The sequence below is a fragment of the Triturus cristatus genome, chromosome 5_1, assembly GCF_964204655.1.
Source record: "Triturus cristatus chromosome 5_1, aTriCri1.1, whole genome shotgun sequence".
Classification (NCBI taxonomy): domain Eukaryota; kingdom Metazoa; phylum Chordata; class Amphibia; order Caudata; family Salamandridae; genus Triturus; species Triturus cristatus.
In genome coordinates, this window is record NC_140587.1 from 448449236 (window position 1) to 448476079 (window position 26844).

Sequence of the window (26844 nt, forward strand, 5' to 3'; positions counted from 1 at the left end):
ATGCAATAGCTCTCGCATTTGCAATGGTTTTAGCTATTGGCAAAAATGACAATGTCCTTTTATTTGTGTGTTGGTTTTTAAAACCGATAAATAAAAGGCATTGTCATTTGCAATGCCAACAGCCTAAACTCTTGCAAATGCGAGACCTATTGCATTGCAAATGCCCGTTACTCAAAGGTTGAAGCCAGAATTAGACTCTGGTCATTGGTGACGCCAGAGCGTAGGCATTTTACTGCTGCACAGCTATTTTTTGTAGCGTACAGATCTCTCATCAGCCAAACCAGTGTGTTCTGGGAATTGTAGTCTTAGCTGCTGCCATTTAACTAATTAACTAACACACCTGCTGACTGCTAAGTACCAGTGTGAGCGATCTAACGATTCGTGTCAGAAATGCCAGGACTGGAGAGAGGGAGACGATTCCATAATACAGTAGGTGAGGGTCTGGAGCACACAGGGTGATTCCTAGGGGGCGGTGCAGAGAAACGAAACTTAGAAGATATTTAAGGCTGTGGCTGGGGAGTTTTGTTCTCTTTGTCCCCTCGGACCACAGCAGGGCTACAGGAGTGTCGACGACGTGGAAAGAGGTTTTCTGTCGGTGGGCAGAGTGTGACGGGCTGGGGTGGGGTGGCCGTGGCGTAGAGTTGGTTAATGTGTTGTATTTGGATGTTATATTTCATGTCATATAAGTATTGTTTGCGGCACGGCAATGGGCAGAGGACGAGGTGATGAATGGGCGGTGCATTGCGGTAGATGATGGTGAATGGCGCGGCCGTTTGTGTTTGAGGTTCTGGGAGCTGGAAAACTGGTTCACTGTGATGCAGACAGAGGGCTGGAGAAAAGAGACTTCCCCAAAGATCGGCTAAAATAAATTACTGAAAGTTCATGTGCCATACTTTTTCTTTGTGTTTTGATGCAATGCCTATACAAGAAAGGAGACATGAGTCACGTACTCCCAAAGGCTAGCGTTATGTTCAAAGAAATGCTACTTTAATTGCTTCGAGACTGGTGGTGGTAGCTGGTGGGGGCGAGTTTTTCATAAGTTTGCTATAATGAGAAATGCATTGTTGGGGGCTGTGGCAGCATGCTACAATGAGAAATGCATGGTTCTGGGCTTGGGAGTTTTGAGGAGCATCAGGAGTTCAGCCAAACGGAAGGAAAACGACTCTGCATTCCCGAGTGCCCTTAAGACTCTCTAACTGGAGTGTGCTATGGCTTTCAGGGAATTTTTAGGTTGCTGCGACTGGAAAGCGAGGCAATGCTGCGTATATCAATCATCATTAATCAGGTGCCATTGTACAGCAAATAAAGCTCAGCATTTCAGAAAGGGGGGATTCGAGATACTGCGCATTGAAATCCGGAATACTCTGGGGGATAAAGTCAAGAAGTTGTCATTAAGGTTATTGGCTTCATCATGACTTTTAGCGTATTCAATGATGAAAACAATTAAAGCTCATCCCAGATAGAGAAGAACATGTTGGCAATGCAGTCATAAGGAAGTTCGTTTTACAATACGTAATGCTTAAATGTACGAATACCTCTTTTCAGGGCCGCTGATTGTGCTTGTTGTATCGGGGTATATGAGGCCATTATTTTAGTTCATGTTGCTGTCCTGATGGGTGGAGAGCGTGCCCGGGTGCAGGGGGCGTGGCGGTATGGTCAGGGTTTCGAATTCGGCCTGGTCCGGGGTCGCGCTTCTCCAAAGATGCGATGTTTTGAGGCGATCAGTTGTTAATTGCGGTCTGCTGCCAGGCGTTTGCTGTGTTGAGCGTTGGCCGGTCCTGGCCAGGGTGCGCGTTTCAGCGTTCGCGCGGCAAACAGATACGATGTTAAACAAGCATCTAGGTTTCTGCAGCTTATTTGAAATCCGTTTATTTTTAAAAACAAAGTTTTTAATAGGTGTTCCATTAAGCTGCCAAACCTAAAGAAGTTACGTTGGGGGTTCCATGGCGGTATAGCAAGACCGCCTTTAGTTAAAACGCAATATAAAACGGTTGAAAATTGACAATTTGGTTTGAATAGGGGGTCGCGGTGGTTTCCATCGCTGTGGCCCAAGAAACGTGCTTACGCGGGGGTTGGCAAATTAAGAACATATACGTTAAAAATATCAGTTCACGGGCTTGGGGATATCGGCTGCATCCCCGGAGAGGGGTGCGCGCAGTGTTGTTTTTTGTGTTCCTCTCCCCTTCGTGCTCAGGAAACAATCTCTCGGCATGCTGTGGCGTGGGTGGGGGAGCGCATTCCAGGTGGGGGAGCGGACCCTTTGAAGTATGATGCCGAGGCTGTGGCTACACGTGCACGTGCCAGTGGCCTGAAGCGCTTCCCCAAACGGATTGCATGGCGGCACGATGCACGTGATTGTGCGCGTGCTTGCCATGCAATCCACTTTTGGGAGCACTTTGAAATGCCCCTCTTACTAGAGTCTCCCAAAGCGATTGCGTAAACGCAATAGCTAGGCGAGACCTAAAAAGCAGGTGGTAGGAGGAGGAAGCTGTAGCCAAAACCGACCTCAGTGTTTGAATGTACAGCAAATGTGGCAAGATAAGAGTAAGATTTACAGCCCTGTTTACAACAGATCTTCGTAAACCACGAGCACTGGTCTTGAGCGCTCCAACTAAAAGAAAGAAAGAAACAACCCCCAAATGGGTGGCCGTAAACAAAGCAGATTACTATTTGGGATACATGTATGCATCTCATCAAAAGGTGGTATGGCAACTAGGTTACTTACAGCCAATCCAGCACGTAATAACCGCCTCTTCAAAAATTGCTTAGTAACCAAATGAAAAGTAAGGGACCCATTTCAGGCTGGAGTCCTGTATATAATTAAGCAGTGACCCAATCAAATCTCAAGAAACCTGTAAAAGAGGGACTCGAACACCAGCATGGGCCCGTCTGTACGGCAGTGTGCTGCACCATTATGGTGAACATGCTTTATGTGCAAACGTGAATTGATTTGTATGTACCCTTCACACTGAAGCTGTCAAATATACTCACAGGACTAACAAACGAAGGTATGAGCTTAATTATCAAAACAGCAGTTTGCCATCAAAACACCACTGGAGAGCTCTTCAATTAGGATGTGGCGCATTGGCCAGAGCTGCTGACTAGGGAGTAGGGTTCCCGGTTCGAGTCGTTGGGTCACAGAGGGACTACTGATTGCATGCTAGCCTGCAAGCACTGAAATATGTTCCTGCTTGTGCCCCGGGGGCACTAGGTCATGCTCGCTTGTCCGGGCGCGTAAAACGATCAAATTTATGTCGGAGGATCTCCACAGTGGAAACAAGCAGCGCCTTGAGAGCACTGCAGTGTGTCTGTACATCACAGACAATTAAAGCACAGTGAATAGACAACTGCTCAGTAAATCAAGCGAAAGGGTTAGTCAGTTATCGATGATTGATTAACTGGGTTAATCTTGTGACAACAAAATCATCCCATGTACTCGCTAAACTGTTTGTTTTTTAGGGCGCGTGAGGGTCGCATTTAAGAGCAGCCATATCTGAGGACCAGCAGCCGGCCCACCTGGAAACAACCACTAAGCACTTGAAAGGGCAGAGGTAGTCTCAAATGTGTAAGGGTGCAGTTGCTCATTACGTAAAAACCCCACACGTTGCAAATGAGAAGCAGCGATTCCCCTCTCACTATAACAATACACCCGGACAAAAACGAGACCTTTGAGAGGGGTCAGGGCTTCTCTTTGGACTCACTGCACCACACCACTTAACATAAAATGAAGGCTACCGCCCCGTGCTGTGAAGAAAAAAACACAAGAAAATACAATTTGCACGGCCGTCATCATTGAAGTGCAAGCACGTCCTGCGCTGCCAACAAAAATAAAGAAAAAAAGTTCTCACAAACAGGAGATGAAGAAGGGAAGCATAAGTATACAGTGCTTTACCGGTTCTCCTGAGCATTGAAAGGCAGTGAGGTAACAGGCTGCAGAACGAGACAGGAGGCAGCAAAGAAGAGCGACGCTGGACTGCACCAATGGTAAGTAGGAGGCGAGAATACAGTCAGTTTTTTATTACAACTGGTCTTGCAGACAGCGCATGTGCGCTGCCAACGCTTGACCTAAAAAGGCATTACTTTATTTAAAAGCAATCGCAGAAACCGTGGTCTGCTGACCCCAGCAGTCCACCATCCACCATCCCTGTGATTTCAGCAATTCCCAATGGGACCAATGCGTGGAAACTGATGTAGGAAGAAAAAGCATTCAATAGAAATTGGAAGAACGGAACCAGTCCGTGCTTTTGTTTTGGATTTAGCCCTGACGACGCCCATTGGGGTGAAACGCGTTGGCTGTGTGTATCCTGCATCACATTGAAATAATAAAGAAGAATTCTCTACATCGAAGATTGTGAAAAATTAATCATTAGCGGCATATTATATGCAATCTTTTGTGTGCCTCTCTGTGCTTGTGTCTATCTATGAGAATATATTAGGTCTTGTGGCGCGTACATCAGAGGTGGGCACTCATTCCATTAAAAAATCTGCTCTCAACACAATTAGTGACTAAAGGTTTAGTGCGGCTTTAATGATCCTTTGCTGCCATTTTCTCTCATTATAAGAGTTTTAGAGGATTATGGGTATGCAGATACCCTGCACAGCTACCATTTAAACTGTGAAGAATTCTGTAAGAGGGATAATGTGCTATGCTTGTAGTTCTATTGAAAGTGGTCAGAGGACATTACCTGGAATTGCTTATGTTTAGTTATAGTGGGCACAGTCAAAGCAAGAAGAGTGTAGACATTTAAGGAATCTGAACATACTACCAAAAGATCTACTTACAGCAAACCAACTGTCTGATTAGAGGCGTATAGTGTTTAATAGCTGGGGACATTTGCGGGCAGGGTCCTTTTCTGCAATATGTCCAAAGCACAAATTGTGATTTGGTAAAGCAAATCAAAGATTGTGTTTGTGATTTGGTAGTTGGAAGGGGCGTGTTAAGGGCGTCCCTTCCAAATACCGAATCTGAAATGGAATGTATTAATGTTTTGCAATCCAATTCCAGCTGCAAAATATTAATACTTTACCGACTCCTTGAAGGAGGTGGTAACCTATTCACAAAGAGATGGGCCCCAATGGGACCCCTTCCCATTTAAGAATGGAAACCAAAATAATTTTTGAGAGCAGGCAGTGGTCCCATGAACTACTGCCTGCTGTTAAAAAATGAAGCTTCAACGAAAATGGCCTGTATTTAAATGAAACAAAAAACAGTGCTTTATTAAAAAGCAATCACAGTCATGGTGGTCTGCTGACCTCAGCAGGCCACCATCCCTGTGATGGCTGCAATTCTAAATGGGATGCAATTTGCGACCTACCTCATTAATATTCATGAGGTTTGTTGATTTGCAACCCATTAGGAATCTCTATCTATAATTTTAAAGTTTTCTATTAGGAATTGTGATTTCCTAATTGCGATTTGGTAAGAATTGCAATTAAGAAATCACAATTCCTAAATTTTGTAATTGTGGCTCCAAATCCTTGGAGACACAAGGATGCGTGGTAGTACCATTTGCAGGGTCTACCTCAAGCTACTTCATCTCCAGGCTGTTTAGTTCCCCTTTATCCCTTCCTAGTTAGGCAGCAGCAGCAGTCCTCTAGTCTTGGTGTTCTGATCTCAGAGGATCCTTTTCAGTTTAAACAGCGGTCTCACTGCAGCTGAACCTGATAGTTTTTTACAGCAGCCGCAAATAGTTTCTCAGCTTACAAGCCAGCTTATCTGTTTTTCCTCAAACTCCAGAAACCCAACCTGGTTCAGCACAATATTTATAAACTAATGAATATAGCCAACCAAGATGTAAAAAGCCTGCCTCTGAGGCACCACATTGCCCACAGTTGAATCCGCCACTAGGCAACACTACTCTTAAGTTTAGGGGAGTATGGTAAATTCGATGGAGGTATTTAAAGTGAGGCATTCCACATAGACTGTTAGTCTATAGGGCCCACTGTATGCACAGCTAAAACTACTGTGCATGTCCGTTATCTGCACCCCCAACACAACACCCCATTTTATCCCTTGACAATGGTACCACTGGCGAGGCCTCTCTCGGCTCTGTATGACCAAGTAGAAGCAAGAGATAAAACACCTAATATGTGAGGAAAGGATCATTGACAAGGATTGAAACTTCAGTGGTTGGTGCCAAAACACTGAAAATAATTTTTTACATGCCGCAAATATCAGAGTTCAAGGTTATTTTTGGATATCAACAAAGTGTCCTCCTGGGAAAATTCTACATACTGTCGTAAGGCCAAGCGAACACAGTTGTAGAATACATTTTTCCTGCATCAAAACCAATATAGGTTGGTTGATGAGAGGTAGCAAACACAAGGATATGATGGACGGAGTGCTGAAACCTTTCAAACAGTCACCCCCAGTCACAGATCTGGGTTGAATCCATCATCATTCTTAAGCTCACTTTGCCATCCCAGGTCAGACACACAGCTATATGCAAATCAGTCTTGACCCTGTGCCTTATGGGTACAGTCCAGCCCGAACTGCCAAGCCATGTCTTCCCTGGACCAGAAACAAGCATCCTGGGACCGGTTTCGGGCTAACAGCCCTCATCAGCCAGGCTAGCTTGAATCCAGTGGCAAAGTGAGCAAGGGACCCACGTCTGGGCATACCCTGACAACTTAGGCCGAATAAAGCAAACACAAGGAGATGATGGACGGAGTGCTGAATCTTTTCAAACACTCACCCCCAGTCACAGATATGGGTTGAATCCGTCATCATTCTTTAGCTCACCTTGCCACCCCAGTTCAGACACAGCTATAGGCAAATCAGTCTTGACCCTGTGCCTCATGGGAACAGTCAAGACCGAACTGCCAAGCCATGTCTTCCCTGGACCGGAAATAGCATCCTGGGACCGGTTTTGGGCTAACAGCCCTCATCAGCTAGGCTAGCTTGAATCCAGTGGCAAAGTGAGCAAAGGACCCACGTCTGGGCATACCCTGCCAACTTAGGACGAACAAAGCAAACACAAGGAGATGATGGACGGAGTGCTGAAACTTTTCAAACACTCACCCCCAGTCACAGTTCTGGGTTGACTCCATCATCATTCTTTAGCTCACTTTGCCACCCCAGGTTCAGACACAGCTATAGGCAAATCAGTTTTGACCCTGTGCCTCATGGGAACAGTCCAGCCCGAACTGCCAAGCCATGTCTTCCCTGGACTGGAAACAAGCATCCTGGGACCGGTTTCGGCCTAACAGCCCTCATCAGCCAGTCTAGCTTGAATCCATTGGCAAAGTGAGCAAGGGACCCACGTCTGGGCATACCGTGCCAACTTAGGCCGAACAAAGCAAACACAAGGAGATGATGGACGGAGTGCTGAAACTTTTCAAACACTCAACCCCAGTCACAGATATGGGTTAAATCCATCATCATTCTTTAGCTCACCGTGCCACCCTAGTTCAGACACAGCTATATGCAAATCAGTCTTGACCCTGTGCCTCATGGGAACAGTCCAGCCCAAACTGCCAAGCCATGTCTTTCCTGGACCGGAAAAAAAGCATTCTGGGACCGGTTTCGGGCTAGTAGACCTCATCAGCCAAGCTACCTTGAATCCAGAGGCAAAGTGAGCAAGGGGGCCGCGTCTGGGCATACCCTGCCAACTTAGGGCGAACAAAGCAAACACAAGGAGATGATGGACGGAGTGCTGAAACTTTTCAAACACTCACCCCCAGTCACAGATATGGGTTGAATCCATCATCATTCTTTCGCTCACTTTGCCACCCCAGTTCAGACACAGCTATATGCAAATCAGTCTTGACCCTGTGCCTCATGGGAACAGTCCAGCCCGAACTGCCAAGCCATGTCTTTCCTGGAGCGGAAACAAGCATCCTGGGACCGGTTTCGGGCTAATAGCCCTCATCAGCCAAGCTAGCTTGAATCCAGTGGCAAACTGAGCAAGGGACCCACGTCTGGGAATTCCCTGCCAACTTAGGTATAACAAAGCAAACACAAGGAGATGATGGACAGAGTGCTGAAACTTTTCAAACACTCACCCCCAGTCACAGATATGGTTTGAATCCATCATTATTCTATTATTCTTCAGCTCACTTTGCCACCCCTGTTCAGACACAGCTATATGCAAATCAGTCTTGACCTTGTGCTTCATAGGAGCAGTCCAGCCTGAACTGCCAAGCCATGTCTTCCCTGGACCAGAAAAAAGCATCCTGGGACCGATTTCGGGCTAGAAGCCCTCATCAGCCAAGCTAGCTTGAATCCAGAGGCAAAGTGAGCAAGGGACCCACGTGTCTGGGCATACCCTGCCAACTTAGGGCGAACAAAGCAAACACAAGTAGATGATAAACGGAGTGCTGAAACTTTTCAAACACTCACCTCCAGTCACAGTTCTGGGTTGAATCCATCATCATTCTTTACCTCACTTGGTCACCCCAGTTCATACACAGCTATATGCAAATCAGTCTTGACCCTGTGCCTCATGGGAACAGTCCAGCCCGAACTGCCAAGTCATGTCTTCCCTGGACCGGAAACAAGCATCCTGGGACTGGTTTGGGCTAACATTCCTCATCAGCTAGGCTTGCTTGAATCCAGTGGCAAAGTGAGCAAGGGACCCACGTCTGGGCATACCCTTTCAACTTAGGGCGAACAAAGCAAACACAAGGAGATGATATTCGGAGTGCTGAAACTTTTCAAACACTCCCCCCCCAGTCACATATATGGGTTGAATCCATCATTCTTTAGCTCACTTTGCCACCCCAGTTCAGACACAGCTATATGCAAATCAGACTTGACCCTGTGGGCTGAGAGGTAGCACCAGGAAGTATATGTGGACTAGCTTGGCTTTAAGGCGGAGTTTGTGCCAGGTCGTAGCAGTGCAGGCCACAGCATCAAAAATGTAATGTGTGTCTGTAGGTTAATGACAGATAGCAGTAGTGAGGGATTTCGGACAAATGGCCTTGTGTGGCATTTACACTGGTGAGTAATACCACCAGCAATGAACAAAATGTGCCTCCACGTACAAATAATATAGTTCAATATCTGGTGCATCATAGTTCAATATCTGGTGCATCAATGTATGCTCAAAGTTTGGAGTAGGTGCACCACGGTCATTATTTTTACATTGCCTATCAGTTCCTCTATGTAGGCGTAATGTCTTTTCGTATTTGCCCTGCGCGGCCATATGTGCGAACAGCTGGTACTGTTTTCTTGTTGGCTCTTATAAAATCAATACATTTGGTTATCAAAAAAAATAAAATATCTGGTGCAGTGAATCCCCCCTGGTCATATATAAGGATAAGAGTCTCCCATATGATACTTGGTTTTCTGTTGGACCACAGCAGCCTTAACATTAGGGACCTCACTGTTTGAAAGAATTGTTGCTACAGAACCAGATAAATGTAAAGGGAAAGATACAGTAGCTTTGATAAAATGACCATTTTCATTAAAGTGATCAAGGTAGTGCAACCCATTGTCTAATCTGTTCCTCTATAGGAGTTATAGCAACGCCATACGTTTCACTAGTGACAGATAGCACATCATGGCTATTCCACACACTTAGGCATTTAACAGAGTCTCAACACCATCAATATGGGTATTCAAACTGACATACAGGTGTATCTCTTGTGAGTGGTTATATAAGAGATCTATTACAATTTATTCTTACTCCTGACAGGTAACCAATTCTAATGATCGCATGGACCAGTTGTCTTAAGTTTCTACTACGTCACAGACTGCAAGTCATGTAATGCTTGATCAGGAGGATAGTAGTAACTTTTGATTTTTTTAAAAATCATTATGGGTGAAAGTCGTACAACACAAAAATCACATAGAGTTCTGTTCAGGGGACTGGTGATCACATGAGCAGATGGAGATAGGATGTGGAGTTATGGTCAGAGCTGCTAACCTTTAAAATGGGGAACCAGGTTTGAGTCCTGGCATTGGCTCTACAGCCTGAGATTTGGGGCAAATCACTTAATTTCCTTGTGCATAAAAAAGTAATCTGATCTTGTGCTATGTTACTGTTGCTCATGTAAAGCACTCCAATAATCTAGGGCTGAATGTGCGCTATATAAAGCTGAAACAACGTGAGTCCACTGCACAGGAAAGCTTAAGAGTCAATCAGAATGGTGAAACAAGAAGTAGGACATTACATGGCTGAAGCATCAGGGATATTTTTTTAACTCCACAGCCAATGTTTTGCATCCCATAAGACAGAGAGAGGATTGTGTACTGAGAATGTTTGAGAGATGTAATAGGTGTGCAGAGTAATTCCAGACGATACCTGTGCAGTGAGAGTGGTCTGTGCTGTTGTGAAGTCACTTCTTCTGCTGGTCCAGAAGTGTTCTGAGGAAGGATCCTGGGGATGTCACATTTATTCCTGATACCAGGTAGTGGGTGGGGTTGATGCCTCTGCACCCTCTAAGCAATGGGGTAAAAGTTCCTTGGGCAGCCCTACTCACTTATTCAGTATTTCCTGTTTACCTTACTGTTTCAGTCCCAAAATTTTCTGGTCCATGGCATTTTCTAGATGGAAAATGGCTTTGGCCACACTAAAACTTGGCTCTGGGGGTTCTAGGGGAGTGCACAATGGCACTCAGCAGTGTTTTCCCACATCTAACACTAAAATCCAGTTGACCCAGGCTTGGTACCCGCAACAAGCTTGGCAGGACAAAAGCAGAGTCCTTCAGCACCCAGACAGGAGATACACAAGAATTGTCATGGCATCCTGTTTGTTCCCTTTCAAAAGCGTCATTGTTTTACATGTGCTTCAGAAATACCTTGCAGGTAGGATTTGACACTGTTGTGCCACAAGATGCCCACAGCCGCCACCCTGAATATCAGTCCTCCCTGCCCATTCAGGTCAACCTTTCAATCAAGCTGACTTATTGCGCAGCTCCTGTGAGGAATTCAAAACCTCGTTCACACCACATTCAGGCCAAGTGTAGGCTGGGAGTTGCTGGAAAGTTAATGAAAATTAGCCTACAGGAGCTTCAGGGTAGGGTAAAGGCAACTTTCTGAAAGTTACTTTTCCTTGATATTTATTAAAAACTCCAACTTCACCATTGAATTGTATTATTAATTACTATTAAAATGGTGGTTTAATTATTTTTCCAGCTGGTCCCATTCCCAAGACACATTATTATTTTAATCTGTACTCTGGTTTTCCTCATGGGACAGCTGGGTCTCCTACATTGAATACAGCTTTTTGGACCTTGTCACTGTATAAAACGAAAATCTAGATAAAATTACATTATAACCGAACCAGATAAAATATGGATAAAAACATTAAAATACACATCAAAAAAAGAAAAAGCAGGCATCAAGTTAGCATCTTTTTCTGTCTAAACTTCCACATGGACATTAGATACCTTGAGATAGCAAAGACAATACACCACCTGGTGTCGCTTTGGAGTATTCTAAACACAATTTTATATTGTCTCAAACCCAAGTTGCAACAGACTGGCAATATACACGTCTTCCTATTGCTGAGGTAGGCTTGGCAAAAAAAACTGCATGTTCAGCCGCTTCTACCACTCCTGTACAAATTTGGCAAGTTCTATCAAAACTGAGGTTTCCGTGATTTCATGTGGCAGTAAAGGCACGTATTGGTTGAGTCCCTGGACGGAATTTAATGTACAAGGTCCTGGCATGGGTGGCTCGACCTCATCAAGAATGGCTCCATGTGGTAGTCAACTTTGAACTCTGTAAAAAAAGCAGTGAGGGAACCCACCCTAGAGAAACCTCTAATATGTTGTTCAGCGTAATGCCAAAAGATAGTTTTCAAAGCCCGCTTCGACACAGATACAGCGTTTGCTGGTGTGGACCAAAGATTTCCCAGCCCAATCTGCCTCAGGCGGTCCCTAACCCCTCTAAATCAGGGAATCTTACTGGCTCCCAACTGCCCCATTACCTTCTCTGAGGGCGCTCGGATAAAATTGAGCTCCAGAGCTTTTAAATATCATGCTCCCTGCCTTGTTGGCTACATGGCCTACATAGGGGTGGCTTACTAATATTTAAAAGAGAGGTCTTTGCATGTCAAAAAGAGTTATTTTGAAGGACGCATTATATGTTTACAATGTAGCAGTCACGTTACACATGATAGCCCTGAAGCCATGTTTACACTACTATTATATTGGACAGTACACCGGGTGCTGCAGTCAACAAGTGGCATTTACCATCCAGGCCCTGGGTGCATTTTCTACACCATATGCTAGGGACTTACAGAAAAGTTAACTATGCTAATTAGGAACAAGCCAATTTAACCATGTTTAGAGGAGGAACACAAGACACTTTACTTCCGGTTTGCGGGGGTAAAGTGCACAGAGGTCTAGAGCCAGGAAAAAGTGTTTCTAGAAATGGTGAAAATCCCCTGTGATCATGCAGAAATTGCAGATTTCCTACAGTTAATTTCTTTAAACATTTTATTTCATTGTAATGAATTAGTTAGGTTAACATTACTATTTATTTTTAATTGATTGAAGAATCTACAAATTAAATAACAGATAGGGTACAAATGTAATGCATTTAATTGAAACACATTAAATATAAATATAGCTACCTATCTTTTAAATGACACTAATCAATGTAAAATTATGAAGGCATAGTTTCAGTTAATTACCCTCATTTAATTTAGTTGGGACAGGAATGTCTCCTGTATGACACATGGGTGTGTACCCCTGCCCTGATTATCCGACTGCATGTGTATCTGGCACCCTGAGCTTTATTCTTGGTTTTAGAGTAACACTAATCCAGCATATGTGTGCATAGGCTCAGGCATGTCCCTGAAAATGCGAGGTCCAAGACCTGCCCTTCGACCTGGTGAGTAAACAAAGCATACCCTTAAACTCAACAGACATCTGTAAAGCTTAGTGACTATTATTCCTCCCTCTCCCGGTTCCAGAACTTTCTGGTTCACTTTATGTATTTCCAATTCCTTGATGAATTCTGGGCATGCCTTCCTGACTACTGCTGCTCGTCTGTATGCACGAGACAATTAGGATTGCTGACTCCCCACCCCCTACAAAAATCAATAAACCTTCCCATAGTTCCATCTTCACATAGACACTCTGATGTTTCAGTCTACAGTGCACCAGGTCTAGTGTGACACAGTGCCATACCCAGTACCAAATTTGCAAAATAGCTGCCAAGCCCCTTAAGGGGTCACCGCAGCTTGCACCACCCATTGCTCCTCCCAGCCCTGCCAAATGGCAGCGCTTACACGACCCAGTGACCCCACTCTCCTACAAATGTGACATTTTAGTCTATTCCAGGTCACCCATGGCCTGGGGGTGCTGGCATTGTTATTTGTAATGTATATGGATTTGTTAAACTCACTGCCGATGTACCCTTCTCAAAATAAATATCTTCAAACTCCAAATAAAACTCAAACTGAAAAAAGCTTTAAAAAAAATTAAAAAACTCAAAAACCACCATGCGTTGGACTGTCATAAATAATTAAGCACTGGTCGTACTCCATATTTACCAGTTGGGGCATGTGCACATGCTACTATGCTTCTGTTTTTGTAGCTATTACCCATAGTACTCATAACGATGCTCGTGTTAAGGCAGTCTTTTGAGCACAGTATTATTTGTGTGGGTATCACCTTCAGCTTTGTTGGATAACTCAGATCTCTGATTAATCTGGTCATTTGGGCTGCAGAGGGCCTCGTAAGCCAAGGAACAGTGTGAGCCAAGAAGCAGTGCTGGTTGGTGCTATTTCTGTCACTCTGGAAGCAGCCTGCCTCACAATCCCCACTGTAAGTGGGATTCCTACAACAGTGCTCTCAGTGGATCATCCAGCTCTTTGAAGCATTGTTCCTGCATCAGGATGGGAATACTGTGCAATAATGATAGTTCCCTTGGAAGCAACAGCATTTTAGAGAGCATTACATTATGCTCCGGTGAACAACTTTGAGTATTGCAAACATTTCTTGATTGAACTTTCTAATTTTCACAACATAACAGAGACATTAGTTTCACATTACATGACTCAAGACTGAGTCATGACTCAGCTGTGTCCTCAGGTGTTGAAAGGGAGAAGCATCAATGGCAATCAGAACATTGGACAACCCTCAGTGTAAAACTCTGTAAGGGTGGAGGGTGGATTTAATTAAAAGCAGATTGCTTTCCCTCTTCCTTTATTACTGCATTCATACACATGAATGTTTTGGCACGCTGATGGACAGGAGCACATCATCAGCGTATATCAAAGCCAGATGCGCCATATCCCTTACTCAAAGCCCCACCTACGGATGCCCCAACTTTCGTGATCATCCCAAAGGCTTTATAATGAGAGTGAATACTAGGGGCGGCAAGGGACAGCTAAGTATTGTGTTGTGTTGAATTGGCAACGGAGTAGAAATAGTATTATTGATCTGGACTAGCCCATACTCCAGTATATAGTGGTTGAATCCAGTCTATGTAAGAGACCCCTAACCCATGTTAAAATAAGACCTTTAACATAAAATCCCAATGTGCTGTATCAAATGCTTTATGAGCATTTAACTAGCCACTGCCTATGAAATGTCACTTCTTCTCATCTGTTCGAGTAACAGAAAAGCTCACCTAATACTGTAGGTTGTGTCCCTCCCATCTACAAAGCCTTTTTGGTCTTTTTCCCAGCAGTCTGCAGAGCACCTTTAGCTCTCTCTCAATATTTTCCAAAGTATATTATTATCTGTATTTACTGAGGTAATGGATTATAAAAATCACAAGAAGAGGTTATTTTGTCCTCATTGTTAGCACCACGATAGTGTCCTTCCTCGTGGATTCTGGTAGCAGACACTTATTATAGGTTTCATTGAAAATCCCCAACAGCGGCACCAATAAAAGATCATCATATGCTTTACAGAGGGGGACCTGAAGACCTGTCCTCCTTGAGCCTTCTCAGTATTTAGCTATGGACCACTGTGTTGCCTCATTTGCAATTTTCAGGTTTCACTAACCCTGTGAGCAGGATCCGATGCTCTTTTCCATCTCCTACCACCCCCACCAATGACCTTACAGAGATCTGAAGACCAGTGGTAGAAAAAGGGAGAGGGGACTGGGACATGACGAAAATTAGTAAAAGAGAGCTGCACCAATTTTGACTTGTGCCTCAGGTAGTCAATGAGGTCTGCAGAATGTGGTGAAACCCTACAAGAGAAAAGATTTCTCATGCATTCAGAGAACTAAACGTAACTGCAATTGTGAGTAGATATACCTGAGCACTATCTCTATTTGACCATCTATCTGTACCTTGAGATGTGACAGGAAATTACTGAAAACTAAAATATTAAAAAGACTCAAGCACACATGTGCATCAGTATTTATATATGTTTTGGATAACTACCTCAAGATTCCTCACTACACACTCTTTGGTGAAGGATGAGTTTTGGTTTCTTCTTGACTTCTGTACAACTGCATTACTGTTTATAAACTGTTGCTCGATAATTTTGCCGTTAGTATAAATGTACTAAAACGCTAATTCCTCATATGCATGACATTTATAAATACATATGCAATAATCCACTACAAAAATTCTCCTTGTTTCTTCATAGAGTAAATTAGCAAATACAACCCAAGTCTGAATAGTTCAGACAAATGTTCAAGAGAATAGCTAAAAATATGTTTTTTTACCAATTGAATGATTTTATAATACCTCTCTGTAATCCAATTGTAACTCTAAAAAAGCACTGCATGATGGCCACAAGCCTTTCCTTCACTAAAAGGCATCCAGTGCAAGCCAGTTTTGAGTCCTGTCTTCATGTGCATGGTCCCAACAACGCAGTAACAGAACATCCAGCCCCTCTTCTTGACAGTAATAGGCCTAGTCCTAGTGTAACAGTGTTGAATTAATGTGAGCCCGCTTTGTTGGGAAGTCACACTCCACTTTATGTTTCAGTTGCTTATGACTTGTATATAAGATTTGAAAATATTCTGCAAATGTGCTATTTATTTGTTTTTGATTAGGGCTCCCGGTTTTATGGTATTTATGTTTTTTTAACATTTCTGGCTGCATTTATCCATATTTATTTTTGGGCCATCTTATTGGTATTTTTCCATATTTATTTTGTGTTTCAAGAATAAATGTAGCTTCAAAATGGTATATTTACGCATTTATTATGACGTGCACTCAAACATGGATGCCTCTCACGTTTTAGCACACTAAGCAGCCACGTATAACAAAAGACTACACTCACAGGTATGTATTAGCATCATTCTACAAATATATGTTAACATATGCCTGTTTGTATGGAAGTCTCATCCGGTATTTTAACCCTCCATGCTGTCTGTCTGCTCAGCTGTTGCGTAGAATTCACGAAAAACAGCATGGAGAGTTTCTCACAAGAAGCACCATTTTCAGTATTTTTCTGCTTTTAAAAATAAATACAGACAGAAAACACATTGTTTAATCAGTATTTATCTGTAAAATCTGTTAAAACGGAAAACCCAAAGCCTTATGTTTGATCAATTTACATATTATCGTCTTGCTCATGGATGACTGTGATAGGTTTGTACCCTTTACTCTGTTCACTAAACCAAAACAAGTAAAATAAGAAACAAAAACTAAGCAAATACCAGGCAATTCTTGATAGATCTCATAATTTAATACAATTATTTTGTTTCGTATTTTATGTAGTCCTTTTTGCTAGCTAAAACATATTTTCTTGACACAAATTAGACCCGACAAGTAATATTATCCATTTACATACTTAAAATTCAAGTAAGCGTATGTTTCTCACTTTAAATGTGTTGCTTTTTACATGAAAAGCTTTTTTTTCAAGATGTCTTATACAGTCAGCAAATTATCCCTTCTAGATGCTGAAAGCAATGCACCTCTTACACTGCGATTGAAGCACTCCCTAGTGGATGGAATAACATACAAATAAATAATAATACACCAATTAATGTGTACTTCCACCCACTCTCTCAGGCCATCATTTAAATTACACGATGAACAACACTGAGAACCTTCTTTGGATCCAGAGAGGAAGGTAAAAAAAAACCTCACTAAAGGCCCACAACACATGTGGATGAAGGAAAGCTTCCTCTGTTTTGTTAAAGATAATTACAAAACTCACCTTTGATTTCTTCTAGATGGCTGATTGTGCTGGAGCCTCCCTCAATTCACACAAATAAAACAAAAAATGTCAGAGTCATCTTTGATACCGAGCTACTTTTGGGGCCAGATATGTCAAAGGGTTTTGCCCATTCTGTATCTATGGGAAAATGTGTCCATGCATATGGCCCTTTGTTTCTTAGGAAAACTCTGTGCTGGTACTTAATTTGTAAAACATGAAATATAGGGGACAAATGTGTTCCTTAGGACCCTATTACCAGGAATATCGAATGCCAGAGTATCCAAATACTATAGCGACCTAGTTTTGAACCCTCTTTTTTCCACTACCCTGGAATTTATGCGCTTTTATCTCACTGCCGCAGGTTTTCAACTCTGCTTTATCCCATGTTCACTGTCTTCCTATCTTTATCTTCCTACTTATTTCTCTCTTTTTTTAAATTCTCTGGCTCTGGGTAATAATAATAATATGATGATGATGATGATGACGATGACGATGAAAAACAATGAGTGTCTGTGCCCACCACCCACACAAATTGAGAACCTCTTTGTGGTTAAAAATACTAATCACCAACTATCCATCCTGAGCCAACCGTGCCCACTCCTTCAGACAAATTAAGTAATTGAGCTAATAAGAGCCTTAGTCCTATCAAAACTGGGCTATAACAACATCTTCTCTGCTGGCCTCCTAAAATACAATGCAGAAATTAAAAGGATCCTAAACTAGGCAATTTGCTTGAATCTCAGAAAGCACATGCCCTCCTCTATGGCTTTCTCATTAGCAAAGGCTTCATTTTAAGGTTTTTTACATCATAGATAAGTATGCCCATGAACTAGGCTATCTTTCCCCACAGAATATGGCCTGGCACTATCAACCCATGGGAAACTTGAGATCTGCGGAAGTTTCAAGCCTTTGTCAAACCAAACCCACATTATTAAAACACAGAAAAATCTCTGAAAGACGAATGCCTTGTCAACATTGCTACAACCTGCTCCATTAAAATCTCCCTTCAGTCTGTGACTCTGCAGTCCTAAGGTTGTTTCACTAATACCTAGTACTCTGAAGTCGCTGGATCCCGACATATCAGTGCTCTACAAAACTCCTTAAAGGCACACCCATTGTACTGAGGGCATCATGCTGAAACGCAAACGTATGTGAGGAATGCTAGCAAACGTCTCTGTCAATGACAATTGCCTGGCCTTCCACTCCATCATTTTTAGGTCGAGCATAGCAGCAGCACGCATGCGCTGCTCGCTCTGAGAGACTGCTGTAGTAGAGTATGGGAGAGAAGCTGCGCCCACTCTCCTCCCATACTTTTCATTGGCTTGTGTCATTGTCTTTCGTAAATGCTGCCTTTGTATTTGTTAATAGGCTTGTTAGCCCCTCCATAGTACGGCCTTGTCTTCATTTGTACCCTCCCATGGCGACTGGCCCCTTTACTTCCGTTGTTACACGGGACTTATTATTTAGTCTGTCAGCACTATTTACTTTATTGAGCCTCTCTTACTGCAGGCCGGACATGCGCTGCTTCAGCTGAAACTGCTTGTGGTTTTTTAGGCAGCACGGCCGCCCCGTAACACTTTAACCCAGCATTATCTCGTGTCTGTTTCAATACCCACAAATAAAATGGATTTAGAAATGATTAGCAAATTAAGTCATGAGAATACCAGGTAGCACATAATCCTGTGCTAATGGGCTGAAGCTGACAACAGGACAACTGTGTTACATGTCATCTGCACTAAAGCCACCTAACAGTTGTTATCAAAAGCCTGTTTTATTAACAACACTACCACCACCAATACCACCACCGCCAATACCAACACCAATGTCACCACCACCTCTACCACCACCAATACCACCACCACCAACACCACCACCAATACCACCGCCACCAACAATACCAATACCAATACCACCACCACAACCACTAATACCACCACCAATACCACCACCACCACTAATACCACCACCACCACCACTAATACCACCACCACCAATACCACCACCAATGCCACCACCAATACCACCACTAATACCACCACTAATACCACTACCAATACCACCACCAATACCACCAAGACCACCACCACCACCACCAATATCACCACCACCAATACCACCACCACCAATACCACCACCATAACTACCACCACCGATACCACCACCAATACCACCACCAAAACCACCACCACCAATACCACCACCACCAATATCACTACTACCAATACTACCAGCAATACCACCACCGCCAATACCACCACCACCATCACTACCATCACCACAATACCAACACTAATACCAACAACACCACTACCAATACCACCACCAATACCAACACCACCAATACCACCACCAATACCACTACCACCACTAATACCACCACCCCAATACCACCACCAATACCATCAGCACCACCATTACCACTACTACCAATACCACCACCAATACCACCACCACCAATACCACCACCGATACCAATACCACCACCACCACCACCACCACCAGTACCAATACCAATATCACCACTCATACCAATACCACCACCACCACCACCAATACCACCACCACCAATACCACCACCACCAATACCACCACCACCAATACCACCACCACCGATACCACCACCTCAGCGCCTCTCGCTCACTCGTAATAGCAGGGCCACTGTACGAGGCCGGAGCTGCAGCCAAGACCATCCCTCCCTCCATGCCTGCCATAAAGCACAGCCCGCCCTGCACCAGGAGGTGAAGCCAGGGCCCTACTACAGCTGGAGTGTTTTTTAATAGGCCAAAGATAGCAATGACATTACGCAATGCCACACTGCACACTCAAATCACGGAGAAAGCGGTGAATAGCCCCCCTCCCGCTCTTTCTCCTGAGCCGCAACATTGTAATCACAGAGCAAAAGGTGTTGGAGCGCATTGTTAGTGTTTATAGCTTATATCATATGTAACTCTCACTTCACACTTTGTGTTTGTGTAATTTACAACACTTACACATCTTCTTCACTGCACTATTTATCACTACTTTGAAGACGTCGCAGGCCGGTCTCTTCCTCTGATATTTACAATCTAACAAGCAGTCGAGAAGGCCCATTATTGCTATGCACTAGGTCTTGCATTTGCAAGAGTTTAAGCTATTAGTATTGTAAATGATAATGCCTTTTATTTATGTTTTAAAACCCAAAACATAATTAAAAGGAATTGTCATTTACAATGCCAATAGCTCAAACTCGCGTGAATGCGAGACCTATTACATTGCAGATGCTTGTTTGGTCCAGGTAGCAACCAGCGTTAAGCAAATCAGCCTTTGAGCTGCAACTGTCATAGCCCAGCCCGAGACTCCAAGCTGAATTACTGAAACCATGAAGCTGGCCTCTTTATCAATCACGAGGGCAGCTAGTCTCATTTACTGATCAGTTTCAACTTCACAATCGATGCATTTCAGTCTGATTTTGCATCAGGACATAATTGGGTTCCTTGGAGAACACGGCTTTTGCCCTTTTACAGGAGCTTATTCTACCCGCCCGCCAATGTAGTCACATGTAAATCCAATGTTAGAACAAGAAAATATTGCCAGAATCCATGTGTGTATTTTACTTGAGATAATGTACACATTCAATCATGAATATATGAATAAATCCCTGCTTCTTGTGAAATCCCAAGCATGCCTGAATGACAGCCGTCCCATAGAAGAGCAGCATCTTTGGATTCACAGCCTGGTTACATGAAGCAGAAGCCCTCCTGTGCTGTGTACCCTCAGAATAACAAAGAGCCCTTTCCTGGCGCGGCAGCTGCCGCCAGGGCATACACAGCCTGTCAGCCTCACCGCCTCGGGGATTCCCTGCAAAGGTATGTGTTGTGCTTCAACAACAGAACTGTTTCTAAACTTAACCCTTCTGAAGGAGCGCGTGCTTCAGCAGTGCTGTAGTATTCTCAATATAGAATGTTATGAATCTTGTGGGGTTCCAGGTTTCACTCGCGACGGGCGGTTAGACTTGGCTATGTACTACTTGGTTGTGGTTGTCTAAGCTGTTCTCTCTCTCATGGAATAAACTTATGTGGAAACCCGATTTGGCTTCACTTCATCTTACAACATATTGGCGACAAGCGGGATCAAGAGAGAACAGCGTTCACTTGATGGAAAGACCTACGGTATTAAGGAAATTTTTAATTTTTAAGTGCGTGAATGTGTGAATGAACGCACTTAAAAAATAAAAATTTCCTTAATACCTTAGGTCTTTTTTGTGTCAGAGACTCTGCCGTGGCATGCCTTGGGCGGGGGTTTCACCGGCACGAGCTCAAAAGCCTCAGAAATGACCTGCGTGACACGAGCGGAAGAAGGCCCCCTACGTCAGAGTAAAATCTAGAACACTCGAATCGAGAAGGTAATAAACAGCGCGTGGGTCAAAAACAGAATAAACTGTACACAATATACAATAGCTTCACACATTTTTTTTTCATTTAACTTCAAAAACAGTAATATCAGGAGCACACATAAATTGCAATCAAGAATGATAGTGACATATTTGCATCTCATATTCACTCCGTGGTCCATATCGGCTTACATATATATATTAGTCCTGTTGTCAGGTTTGATACTACGTTGCGAGCATTATGAATCATGTTAAGAATTCCAGTCCAGTGTTAACTTTTGAAATCTGTAAACTCCCATCATTCAGTATCACTATCCATGTTCATAGTGAATTGTAGGTAAACCTTTGCTCATGACTTCACTCCCAGCCTTCAGTCTTTAGCATGTATATCATTCTCCTTCTAGTTTTACTTAGATCACTGTGGGTTAGACAAGAGATAGGCTCTTAATGGATCCCAGATATCCTTAGGTCTGGACGTGATTGGTAGGAGTTATGCATATGTGAGTGACTGTTCTTGCCAGAGAATGAGAGCCGGAAACCGCTCCTTAAATTTGGGGGCTCTTCGCCCTGCCCCATCTGCACGCCACCCTGTGCTCTGCCAGAAGAAATGTCAATGCTGTGTACGTTCTATATGACTGCTTCTGTTTCCTCTGTATATCCCAGTAAAGTCATGATGGGCAGGGCCGGACTGGCCGTAGAGGGCACCAGGTGTTTCCCCGGTGGGCTGCCAGGTTGGGGGGCCGGTTTTGGACCCCTGGGGGCCGTTTTTGTTTCTGGGGGTCAGCAATATCGGCCCCCTATAACAAAATCATCCAAAATCGGCCCTAAAAAAAAGCTCGGCCGCACTCCACCCTCTCCCCCATGGGGGCCAGTCAATCAGTTTGCCAGGGCCGGTTTCGGTTCCCAGTCTGGCCTGGATGATGGGGTTTGCCTGCAAGGGAGATGCAATCATTTTCCAACAGTGCATGATTGAAAACTATGATTTCGACCCCGCAAATGAATATTTGGTCTCTATGGATATAGAGAGTTTGTATACAAATATTCCACAAGAAGAAGTCATGCAGATACTACATAACCTGCTGAACACCAGACCAAGAACACATCAGGTGCCAACAGAGTTCATTTTAGAATGTGTCCGCATTTCCTTATGTGAAAATGTTTTCCTTTTCCAAAACACGTTTTACCAACAACAAAAAGGAGTAGCGATGGGTGCTGTTTATGCCCCGGATATTGCCAATATCTATGTATCTACCTTTGAGAACAACTTTATATTCAATACATCGAATCCATTTTTTACGAATATCAAAAAATGGCTTCGATATATAGATGACATTTTCTTGGTGTGGCATGGTACACAAAATGAACTTGACACCTTCCATAGTTGGTTAAATCTGAGGAGTCCACATTTGCAATTCACCATTGAGTCTGATAAATCAGAGATGATTTTTTTAGATATAACCATCAAAAATGATACCACAAATCACTTGTATACTACTCTGCATACAAAACCCACCTCGAGAAATACTCTTTTGGAGTATCAAAGTCACCATCCTCAAGCACTTAAAGACGGTTTACCCTTTGGGCAGTTCTTGCGGTTACGCAGGAACTGCACCTTTAAAGATGATTATTTTTTAGAGGCGAAGAAGCTTAAAGAAAAACTAAAAGCTAGAGGTTACCCCTCTAAACTTCTAAAGAAATCTATGAAACGCGCTTGGTACAATGACAGAGAGATACTACTGACTGACAAAGATCGCCCCAAACTTCCACATTTAGTCTGTGTCTCTACATTTGGCACTCATGCAAATGCCATAAAAAAGATCGTTAGTAAACATTGGAATTTATTGAGGAACTTACCTGAATTTCATGCAAAACCCCTTTTCTCCTTCAAAAGGGGTACTAATCTCAAAGACAGACTAGTGAGGGCGTATGAAGACAGACCTAGAGACACGGTTGACAATATGAGACAACTATCTCCTATTGTTGGAAACTATAAATGTAATATGTGTTCAGCGTGCCACACTACACAAACAACTAAGATTTGCATGATTAATGATGTCACCTTCTCCCTTAAATCATTCTCGAATTGCAATACATCAAATGTAATATACTGCATACAATGTCCCTGCAAGTTACATTACATTGGGAAAACTGTTCAACCCGTTAAGAAAAGAATCCTACAACATCAATCACGTATCAGATGTCACACAGAAAATGCACCACTAGTCGAACATTACCAGAAACAGGGTCACTCGGAAAGAGACATGAAATGGTGGGTACTAGATGTAATCAAACCCTCCAAAAGACAAAGTAATGTTGATCAAGTGTTGACCATCAAAGAAGGCAGACTTATCTGTATGACTGATTTGATTAATCGTGGACTCAATTCAGCAACTGAATGGCACACCCTAGCCTGTCTGTAAACACCCTATGCAATCATACTTCACATAGCTCTGAGATGCTGTACACAGTCCAATATATGCTGAATTACGCTACATTACTATGCAATATTCTCGATTAAATTATGTACAGGATTGTGGCCATATACTATAACTCTATTGAATGTAACATCTGTGACCTGCATTGACTGCAACATTTGTGACCTGTATTGACTTAGAGATATGTCATCTAAAATCTTTATATAAATTATGTACAGGATTGTGGCCATATACTACATCTCGATTGAATGTAACATCTGTGACCTGCATCGACTTTGAGATATGTGATCTAATTATAGAAAATGTTGACGCTCACTGACTATTGATTTTGACCTTTCAGGCACCATCCAATTGAGACACTATGTATACATCTATGGCTTGTATTGAATTATGTAAGACATGTCATTTGCTTATAGATAATGTTCTGTGTTATCCTCTCTGTGACTATTGATCTAATATCTTGTAAGATTCTTGATTGAGTAATCACATATAGATCATTTGCATAATTTTGTCTATATTGTATTGAGGTCTACATTCAGGTAATACGAGATTCTGTGTTGTCCTCGATCGTTTGAAAGTGCTCTCAATGACACAAAAGATCATACAATTGATCATAATTTAATCACTAGATAATAAACATATGCCCGATAAGCACTAAATTGGAGTTTATGCTAACCCCTCTTTAAGCATCATCATTAAACCTGCATTTTACCTTGATGGCCGGCAATGTGAAGCTCAGGGCACCTAACTAAAATGGCTGTGATTGCGTGCGCTTAGATCCATATTAAAACGGTAACATAATTTGATGTAGAATGTCAGGTTACTAGATCATAAAAAAAAGACCGACCTAAAGTAAACTTTATTTGTAAGTTGACGGTTAACACTCAGTACTTTAGATGTTAATCGAGGCCAATGATGAGTAATATAGACCAGTTAAAGTCATCTAAACATGGCCGCTGCCAAACATACCCGTATTCGTGGGTTTATCGTTTAGTCCTCTTTCTTGCTCCACTTGGGCGAAGAAACTTAAAAGAGAGCTAAGCCGGCAGCACTTGGTGCTTCAGTCAACAGACGAGACCGCCAAATCATTGCCAGGTCAGTTCGCACTACATACTTGCTTTAAATCCCTTTCTTTGACTCCCTCGGTAATATAAACTTAATTTCTAAGCGTTTCGCCGTTTTCCTTGCAGTATTCTCTGAGGGAAGACACGAACGCCCCGAGGTTACTCACCGGTTTGCCTACGTTCGAGTATTTCAGTTACGATATCAATTTATTCGTCACAAGTTCCTTCTAAAGAAGGTAACAAGCTTTATACAACTGCTAAACTGAGTGCCCAACTTAATGTGTTCGCACTTTTTTCTAAAAAAACGATAAATGTTTTTTCCACAGCTTTAAAGAACTAGTATGCTGTGATGTTGAATTGAATGTCAGTGTCCATCTTAAATTTGTCCGCACTTTTTGTAAAAAAAAACGATAAACGTTTTTTAAAAAAAACGATAAAGTTTCTTTCACAGCCTGAAAGAACTAGTATGCTGTTCAGTTGAACTGGATGATAGAGGATCCGCTTAAGTCGAACTAAATGACACGTGTCTCTTTCACCCGCTAAAACGAGGTAAAATTGAGCAATTTACTTTTTACGTTTTTCAGTGACAATTCTTTATATTAGACCGAAATATGTCCTAAATGTATATTTTTGGAAATTAGATTTACTACATCAAGACTACCAACTTCGCACTGGTCTTTGAAAGTGGATATTAGAGATTTCGGAAAAACTTGGATAACAACCAAACTTCCAGGTAACATTGTCAATGGCAATTATTGCCATTTATAAAATACGCTACTGAGAGAGTAAGCATAGTGGAAATGATAATTATTTTTCCTTTGACCTAAAGTAACGCTGGTCTAAAATATTGCTCTACTAAAAGATTTAGAGCAACCGTAGAATAATTGAAGGATACTCATCATACTGATTAAATCAACTCTGATTTTCTTTTACATATAAGATGATACAATAAATTGAAGAGGTAAATCCAAGTAATGTTCTGTTAATCTATATAGGTGTGTGTTATGTATATTTATTTTATATTTTTCATCCATAGGGGTCAACTTTTAAATTATCAGTCCTGAAGATGGTCTTATGAACTGAGATGTAAAGACCGAAACGTCGACTATCACACTGTTTTCTATATAACTTCTAAGCATCATCAAGAAAAAGTGTTTGATTTATTGTTTAGTGGAGGAATCATTGAATGTACCATTTCCTTCCAAATCTTGTATAACTGTCCAAATTTTAGGTACCCTGATTACCATTTATTGATATAAATTAATTTTTTCTCACACACCTTTTGTCTTTTCTGATTATTCAACTGTTTCAATTTGGTTGAAATGATGTGTATATATATATATGACTAATGCATAATATACAACTTCAAGATATATACACCTTGAGATAAATCGCTTCTATAGGTATATCTTTACCCTATAGTCAAGTTATATAACTCAGTCTTTCAAAAAATCCCTTGAAGGCACACCTTACCAGTACATGACATAGAGGTACAGCACCTCAGGCCGCTTGCCTTTATGAAATATTTCTGGAAAAAAAACATGTTCAGTACATAAACATATGTTTAAAAAAATAGTCACACTAGATAACAACTTGTCAAACCGCAACTTATCTCATCGGTCTTGCTACTATCAAAATGATAGCTGAGTGCCCATACAAGGACAGAGAACACCGAGGTTGAGTCTCCACCAAACCCATTATTCTGGGGGTAAAACCGGTGGAAAACTAGAAGCTACACCACATAAACTTCTTGCAGTCTGACATAAAGATGATCCCTCTGTTTAGGGTTGCTTCCTTTGTCCTAGTTGGAAATTCAACAAAACTAAATGAACTGATATAAATGATTGGTCTCCTTGGCATCTATGCTGCAAAAGAAGCCACCCATTCTACTGACCAATGATAACATCAAAATTCACCACTAAGTGGATGGCACGCAACTCTACTTGAA

At 42.4% G+C, this 26844-nt stretch overlaps 1 long non-coding RNA gene across 1 annotated transcript; it reads left to right on the forward strand.

The window, feature by feature from the left end:
* The first annotated feature begins 362 nt into the window (after positions 1-362).
* Positions 363-26138, forward strand: LOC146831043 (uncharacterized). The gene is made up of 3 exons (XR_014961223.1): positions 363-433; positions 20688-20873; positions 25933-26138. It is a non-coding gene; the product is annotated as an uncharacterized LOC146831043 (long non-coding RNA).
* Positions 26139-26844: the final 706 nt, after the last annotated feature.